Source organism: Pleurodeles waltl, chromosome 8 (genome assembly GCF_031143425.1).
Source record: "Pleurodeles waltl isolate 20211129_DDA chromosome 8, aPleWal1.hap1.20221129, whole genome shotgun sequence".
Classification (NCBI taxonomy): Eukaryota; Metazoa; Chordata; class Amphibia; order Caudata; family Salamandridae; genus Pleurodeles; species Pleurodeles waltl.
In genome coordinates this window covers 252577891-252586051 of record NC_090447.1, presented here as the reverse complement: position 1 = coordinate 252586051, position 8161 = coordinate 252577891, and positions in this window count along the sequence as shown.

The following is an 8161-nucleotide window of genomic DNA, read 5'->3' as shown; positions in this document are numbered from 1 at the left end:
GCCCCCCACACCACCCCAGTTTGGACCCAGCAATATGCAAATCAGTTTTACCCTGTTCCCCATTGGAACAGCCCAACCCAAACTGCCAAGCCAGGTACTCCCTGGACAGGAAACAAGCATCCTGGGATTGGTTTCAGGGTATCACCCTTCATCAGCCAGACTAGCTTGAATCCAGTGGTGCAGTGAGCACGGGACCCATGTCTGGTCATACCCTTCCCACTTAGAGTGACAAAAGCAAAAAGAATAGATGATGGACGGAATGCTGAACAATGCAAACATTCACCCCAGCCACAAAGATCTGGGTTTAATCTATTGTTTTTTTGCCCACCATGCCACCCCAGTTTGGACCCAGCAATATGCAAATCAGTCTTGACCCTGTTCACTATGGGAACAGTCCAGCCCGAACTGCCAAGCCAGGTCCTCCTTGGACCAGAAATAAGCATATTGGGACCAGTTTCAGGGTATCACCCTTCATCAGCCAGGATAGCTTAGTTTTAGGCCCAGATCTCTGTACTGGGGGTGAATGTTTGACATTGTTCAACATTCCGTCCAACACTTGTTCTTTTTGCAACTTTTAAAAAGTTGGCATTTTTCTGCCCTTAGCCCGCTGTGCCTGTAATCTGCCTTATGTCACATGACTGTGTGTAACTGACAGGACTTTGTGAATTCACCCCAGATTGTCACACAATAGGGGGATTAGCAGAGCCTGAATGGCCATTAACTGACTTGATTGGGGGGGGGCAAAGCTAAGCACAGACCCACTTACAACTGAATAGGCTGGGCTCCGCCACAACACAATAGGCGTAACAACCCTGTGTTGTCAGTGCAGCTAGCTAGGAGCCAGGGCAGAAGAGAGAGGAAATTCCTTCTCTCAACTTCAAGGAGCAGGACATCAGGGTATAAAAAGAGAGCTCTCAGACCTGCTCCTCGGTTCACTACTGGACCTGCAGAAGGACTCTTAAAGGACTGCCTGCTGTTGTGACCTGCTGTACACTCTTCCAGACTACTGCTGTACCTGGTAGGACTGCATTGCTGCCTGGAGTCTACTTTGGACTGTCAGAGACCAGTCCTCTTGCAGAGCCCTGCATCACCACCTACACCCAAGACTCCAGAAGTGACTCCACGGGCTAGTTCAGCAAGTCTCCTGTTTTGATCCATAGGGACATAACAGGCTCCCACCATCTTAAACCTGCACCTGGACCCAGCTTTAGTGAGTCTTGTACCCCCAACAGTCTCCACCACTCTTGGTCTCTTGTTTACGGTGCTAAAGTGCTCAGGCTGCCATTTTCTAAAACTGAGGACTTGTTATTTTTCGCATTAAAGTTTAAAAAATCATAACTCTGGTTCTACTCATTGGAACTTGATGGCTTTGGTGTCAAATAATTTATTAAAATGTTCTCTATTGTTTCTAAATTGTTTTGAGATTTGTATTGCGTTGTATTTTCATTGTGTTGCTGTTTGTGTACTGCATAAATACCTAACACATTGCCTCTAAGTTTAGCCTGACTGTTTTTTGTGCCAAGCTACCTAGGGTTACGCACAGGTTAATTTACTGGCTTTTTGTGGTTCACCCTGCAACCAATCAATCAGAAATTTGTAAAGTGCACTATTCACCAATAAGGGTCTCAAGGCGCTGCAAGGGACTGTGGCTGTTGCTTGGCCAGGGTTTACACCCCAGTCAACCAACAACCCAATTTCTAACAACTACTTGTTAACACCACACTTCTGTGAACCCTAAAAGCCCTTACTACTGCTTAAGGCTCTCATTTTTTTAACCTTATATACTCCCTACTATCCCCTAACACTACCCATCCCTGAACCGTAAAACACAATTATTACCTGTAATGCTGCTCATCCCTGACCCTAAAAACCTTACTACCCCTTAACGCTATCCATGCCTTAACCCTTAATATGCTATACTATCCCTAATGCTACCCTTCCTTGAACCGGAAAACCTCACTAGTCCTTAATGCTACCCATCCCTAAATCATAAAACCCCCTTAGAACTCCTTAACATTACATTTTCCTGAACACTAAAAATGTCTTACTACCCATAAAAGCTACCCTTCCTTGGACCCTACAGACCCCTTAAGACTCTTTATAGTTAACCATTCTTGAACCCTGAAAGCCTTACTTGTCCCTTAACATTACTGTCATTGATCTTTAAAACTCTCTTTCTACCCTCCGTTATTAATTGTACCCTTCCCTGAACCCTACAAACCATAAACCCTAGTGTTAAGCGCTACTACTTAACACTAATCTTCTGTGAATCCCTATAAACCCTTACCACCCCTTATCATTACCCATCCCTGAAACCTTAAAAACCATTACCATCCCTTAAAGGTACCCATTAGTGAACCATAACAACCTTTAACAAGACCTTCCTGAACCCTACAAACCCTTAGCACTCCTGAACTTTGCCCATCCCGGAACCCTAACAACCCTTACTACCCTTAATGATTTCTATCCCTGAACCCTAAAAAAAATCCTTACTACACCTTAGCGCTAACTTTCCTAAAAAAAAAACTTAATGTACGTTAATGCTACATCCCTTAATCCTAAAAAACTTTAAACTTTGCACTTGTATAGCGCACTACTCACCCGTTAGGGTCTCGAGGCACTGTACTCATACCTCTATGGAACCCCTCCTGGCTTTTCCCTGTGAGGTGCCCACTCCTGGGCACCCCCAGGCATCCAAGCACTGTTGTGGAGATTAAGCAAGCTATTGCCCAGAGTTGCACCCATTAATTAGATTAGGCACTGAAGTGAGAATTATCTGGTCCAAGGGAATTGAGCCCAAGACCTGCCGAAGCGGGACTTGAACCCTGGTCTTGAGCCAGAGCTCTGCTTCAGGGTCTGCCGCTCTAACCATTGTGCCACACTTCTACACAGAATCTTGCTATCCCTTAGTGCTACTCTTCCATGAATGCTTTAAATCCCTCGCTACCCCTTAACACTACCATTCACTACTGCACCCTAAGAATCAATTGCTACTCCTTAACACTGTCTTCCCTGAACCCTAAAAACCCCTTATCACTCCTTAATGCTACCCTTCTCTGTAGATTAAAACTGCTATGACCCCTTACAATCACTTAACAGTACTCTTACCTGAACCTTACAAATTGTTTACTACTACTTAATGCTATCCATCCTTGAACCCTAAAAATCCCTAACTACCCCATAACACAATCCTCTTTTGATCCTAAAAAGCCCCTTGCTACCCATTAATGATACTCACCCCTGAAGTCTAAACCCCTTACTACAACTCAATGCCACCCTTCCCTCAACTCTAAAAAGTTCTTACTACCATTTATTGCTACCCTTCCATGAATCCTCCTTACTACCCCTTAACACTTAACTTTGATGAACCCTAAAAGCCTATAGTATCCCATAATACTACCCTTTCCTGAACCCTACAAACTCCTTACTGCTACTTAATGCTCTCTCAGGCACCCTGCCTACTAAAAGAATGTGAAGTGTAAGTTTGAAACACTGAGAAGAATTGGGAATCAATTTCCCTGGTAATTCATCATTTCTAAAGTGGCCTTCAAGGTCTCACTTTGATCCCTGTTCTTTATATCGCCACCTCCCTCCCCACAGTTATCAATGCCCTCATTATCAGTAATTCTGAGGAGTGGTTACATGGTGATATCTAGGATGCCATTATAAAGTCCTGTTGGACCTGGCCCTTTTTGCAGGATCATCCCCAAACGTTTTGCCTTCTTATTTGTTCTGACCTGTTTTTGTTGGCTTTAAGACTCTGGACACTTTTACCTCTGCTAACCATTGCTAAAGAACATATGCTCTCTAAAATGTATTGGTGATTGGTTTTCCGTGATTGGCATATTTGATTTACTAGTAAATCCCCGTACAGTGCACAGTATGTGTCCAGGGACTAGTGGGTCTGCAGCACTGATTGTGCCACCCACATGAGTAGCCCTGTAAATATGGCTCTGGCCTGCCATTGCAGTGTCTGTGAGTGCAGTTTTAAACAGCCACGTCAACCTGGCAAATGCACCCCTTTGCCAGGCCCAAACCTTTCCTTTTATTACCTGTAAGTCACAACTAACTTAGCCCTAATGCAGCACCATGGGCAGGGTGCAGTGTATTTAAAAGGTGGGATCTGTACAGGTGTGTTTTACATGTCCTGATAGTGAAATTCTGCTAACTGCATTTTCACTATTGCAAGACCTATCCCTCCCATAGGGTAACATGGGGATTGACTTGAAATATCTTTTAAGTGTAATTCCCCATTGGGAGCAGATAGAGATATGGACTTTGCGGTCTCTGAACTCACAATTTAAAAATACCTCATTTGGTGAAGTTGGTTTTTGATGTGTACGTTTGAAAATGCCACTTTTAGAAATTGAGCATTTTCTTGCTTAACCATTCTGTGCCACTATCTACCTGCTGAATACACATCTAGTTTTGGATGACAGTTGGGCTGTTTGTGCTTTCAATCTACACAGTCACACAAAGGGAGCAGGTGTGTGTTCCCTGCATTTTCTAATGGCCCATCACCAGGCTGATAGGTCTTCCTGAGCTAGAGTGGTGGGATGAGCTGACACACATCTGAATAGGGATGTGCCTGTCCTCACACAAAGAAGTCTCCAACCCCCTGTGGTGTGTCTGGGGCTAGGGCAGGGAAAGGCAGGGGCTTGTGCACTACAAAGACTCCTCTTTGAAGTTTGCTTACTTCAAAGAGAGAAAAGGGTATAAGTACTAGACCTCTGACACCACATAGTTAAAATCCTTCTTCTGGACTGAGGAAATTCTGCTAGGAAGAATAGCTGGATGTTATAAGAGGGACTGCTACTCTGCATGTTGCTTTTTTGTGCTGGCATGCTGCTTGCTGCTTCTGACCTGAGAGTGAAAGGACTGGACTTAGCTTGCTTCATCCTGCTTCCAAAGGTTCTCCAAGGGCTTGGACTGAGCTTGACTCCTGTAAGAAGTCTCAGGGACATCATAAACTTCACCTGCCAGCAGCTGGGCTGCCTTGATGAGAGTCCAGTTCCTGGTCCCTTTGGAGTGAGTTCTGGTACAACAAGGAAGAAACCAGTGTATGGACTTCCAGAATGACTTCAGAACTGGTGCCTCCCTCTGACCCTGCGCCACTGCCTGCACCAGAGCCATGGTCCCCACTGAGTGTAATGAAGGTGACCTACAACTCAGGCCTGATGCTGCTGCAGCACCTCCGAAGTCCCACCACAGTGTGAGTCCAGAGTGTTGTGTCACAAACTTCTGTGGCACCAGATTCTGACACCTGTGGGCCTGGGTGCGATCGTGACATCGAGAAGTCGACGCCTCGAGTCTTGACCTCCTGGGTTCATCAACACTGCCTCACCTCCACTGCAACCTTAAGGAACCAATGCCTTAGCTCCCATGCCTAGCAATAAGGAACTGACGCCTCACCTCCCCAGAGGCAGTAAGGAACCGATGCTGCACTGGCTCCAGCAACGCCTCACCTCCCCAACTCCATGGAATGTCTTTGTTTCATCATCATTTTCCAAGGTACTGTCACCGGGGTCTATACAACTCCATGGCCTGCCGCGATCCCTCGCTGGTGGCGTCGGACTGTTGGAAGCAACTCCATCAAGCTGTTGTTTTAGCCTCAGTTGGAGCTATTGTTTTTCTAAGCACTATACTATACTATACTACATTTAGAAGGTCATTACGAGTGTGGCAGTCTGAAGACCGCCAAAACTCGTGGTGGCGGTCAGGGCTGCCTGGGATGCAGCGGTCTGACCGCCACATTACAACCCTGGTGGTTAGACCACGAGAGAACCGTCAGCTCTGCCAGGATCATGGACCTGGTGGCCTGGTGGTGGCAGAGATCATAATCCGCCAGGGCTGTTCCTGTGGATTTTGACCTCGTACTCCGCCAGCCCTTTCATGGCAGTGAAACTGCCATGAAAGGGCTGGTGGAGAACAGGTACAGGGGGGGACCCTGCACTGCCAATGCACTTGGCATGGGCAGTGAAGCCCCCCCCCTGCCCAGCACCATTGTAGTGTTCACTGCCTGCTTTGCAGGAAACTCAGAATGAGTCAGGCAGGGAGGTCGACATGTAGGCGACGGACACCCTGTCGGGAGTTTGGCAGAAGGGCTTTCCCATACGCCAAACTCGAAATGAGGCTCTTAAAGGGTCATTATGAACACAGCAGTAAAACAACCGCCGTGTTCATGCTGGCGGTCAAAACACTGACTGCCAGCGACCCCGGAACCCGCCAACCAAATAATGAACATTTCTGTGGGCCGGCGGGCGGAAACATTGTTTCCGCCCACTGGCATACAGAAAGGCCCGGCCGGGACATTGACGGCGGCTCCACGTGGAGCTGCCATCAATGCCTCTGTGCGGCAGGTGCAGTTGCACTCGTCGCGCAGATCCCTGCGTGACTGGGCTCTGCACCGGGGCCCCTGCACTGCCCATGCAAGGTGCATGGGCAGTGCAGGGGCACCCCCTCTGCCAACCTTTCCCTGGCGGGATATGGAAACATTATCTGCAGGGTAGCACAGCTACCCTGGGGGATAGTGTTTCAACTCACCATCAGGCTGACGGCGGGCGCCTGGCAGTGGGTGAGGGCTGCCGATGGTGGCCCTCACCATGTTCAGAGTATGGCGGTTTGGCCCGCCATGCCGGCTGATGGCTTCAGCTGCCAATGCCGGCATGGCGGGCCAAATCGCCATGTTTGTAATGAGGCCCTTAATCTTTGAAAATTCATATCTTTACTTGTGTATTTTTGTCGTTTTGCTCTTGTTTTACTCAGCTAAATACATGTGTGTGTGTGTGTGTGTGTGAACACGCCGGACTGCTTGTGCCAAACTACCTGTGAGACTCCCTTGCCCTGATTAGAGTGAGGGTCCCTGTTTGGACAGGGTGCAAACCTCTGGCAACTAGAGATCCTATTTCTAACAGGTCCTTAGTGATGTTGTTCAACAAGCAAAAGTTTACTTCTTTAAAGAGTTAGAAGAACGTTTTAGAGCATCATTGACAGGACTACAACTTGCTGTTTAAGTATAGTGGAGCTTTGCTGCTTTGCGTTTTAGGAAAATTAACACTGCCCCACTAATGGAGTCATTTACATACTGTTGGATGTTTTGCTGTCATACCACAATTCAGTAATAGTGTTACCACAACAAGTTATCCTGACATAATCACAGATTTATAGATAAATGTGGATTCTTTCTGTTATTTTTAGCAATTATTGATGTAAAATTATCACCAGTTTAGTGCATGTGCTGTGGTGCTACTAGGCACAGAAGCCCTTTTCTCTTAATGCAAAATATGATTTAAAAGCACTGTAAACACTTTGCACACATTTCACCTACATTTATACAGCTTCCCACATATTTTAAACGATCCTTAAAGCAGTATGGCCACGAATAACAAATTGCACCAAATATTAGTGTATGACTATTATACATTTGCGGTAATAATGAGGTAGGTACACTTCCCCTTTTTGGTCTGTCTTTACATTGCAGCTGTCTGGATACCATATATTTTAGCAATTCTTTAAAATATGCACTGAGTGTGCTTTAGCTCGGCTCCACCCAGAGGAGGAGTACTTTCTCCCCTTATTCTATCAGCTATATTATCTGTATCATTCTGCCTTCTAGGAAGTCCTTTAATTGGAATACACCAGGGATTAGTCTAGATCTGAAAAGTAAACTCAACTATACTGTTTGTCATGTCTCTTTCTCCTAAATGCAACCTAAACAGAAAGCAGTATATTTGCTACGTTTTCCCAGAACTGGCAAAGCCAGGAGGACAACCTTCAATGTGAAGAACAATATTTCTGCATTTCTGAATACCTGTGGTTGTTCATGCAACATGCCAGACCGCTTGTGTCTCTGGAGCCCGGCTGTTGCTTAAAATGTTTTGATTAAGTACTCCTAAAAAATCGTATTTATCTGATAACTGTATTTTACTTTTGTCTGCTGTTTCATCAGGTGGAAATTATCAAAGCCAAAAGTGCACCATGGATGAGTTCATGGCCCCTATCCTTTAACATCATATGTAGTGACTTTCTGCGCCTGATTTATGGTGTGATGCCCTATTAGTGTCTGTCCACACCACCCCGACGGTACTCTATCCTTCAAATTAGAAATTACCGATGCCCCAGAAGTCATCTCTGTACATTGAAAGGAACGACCAGCACATCA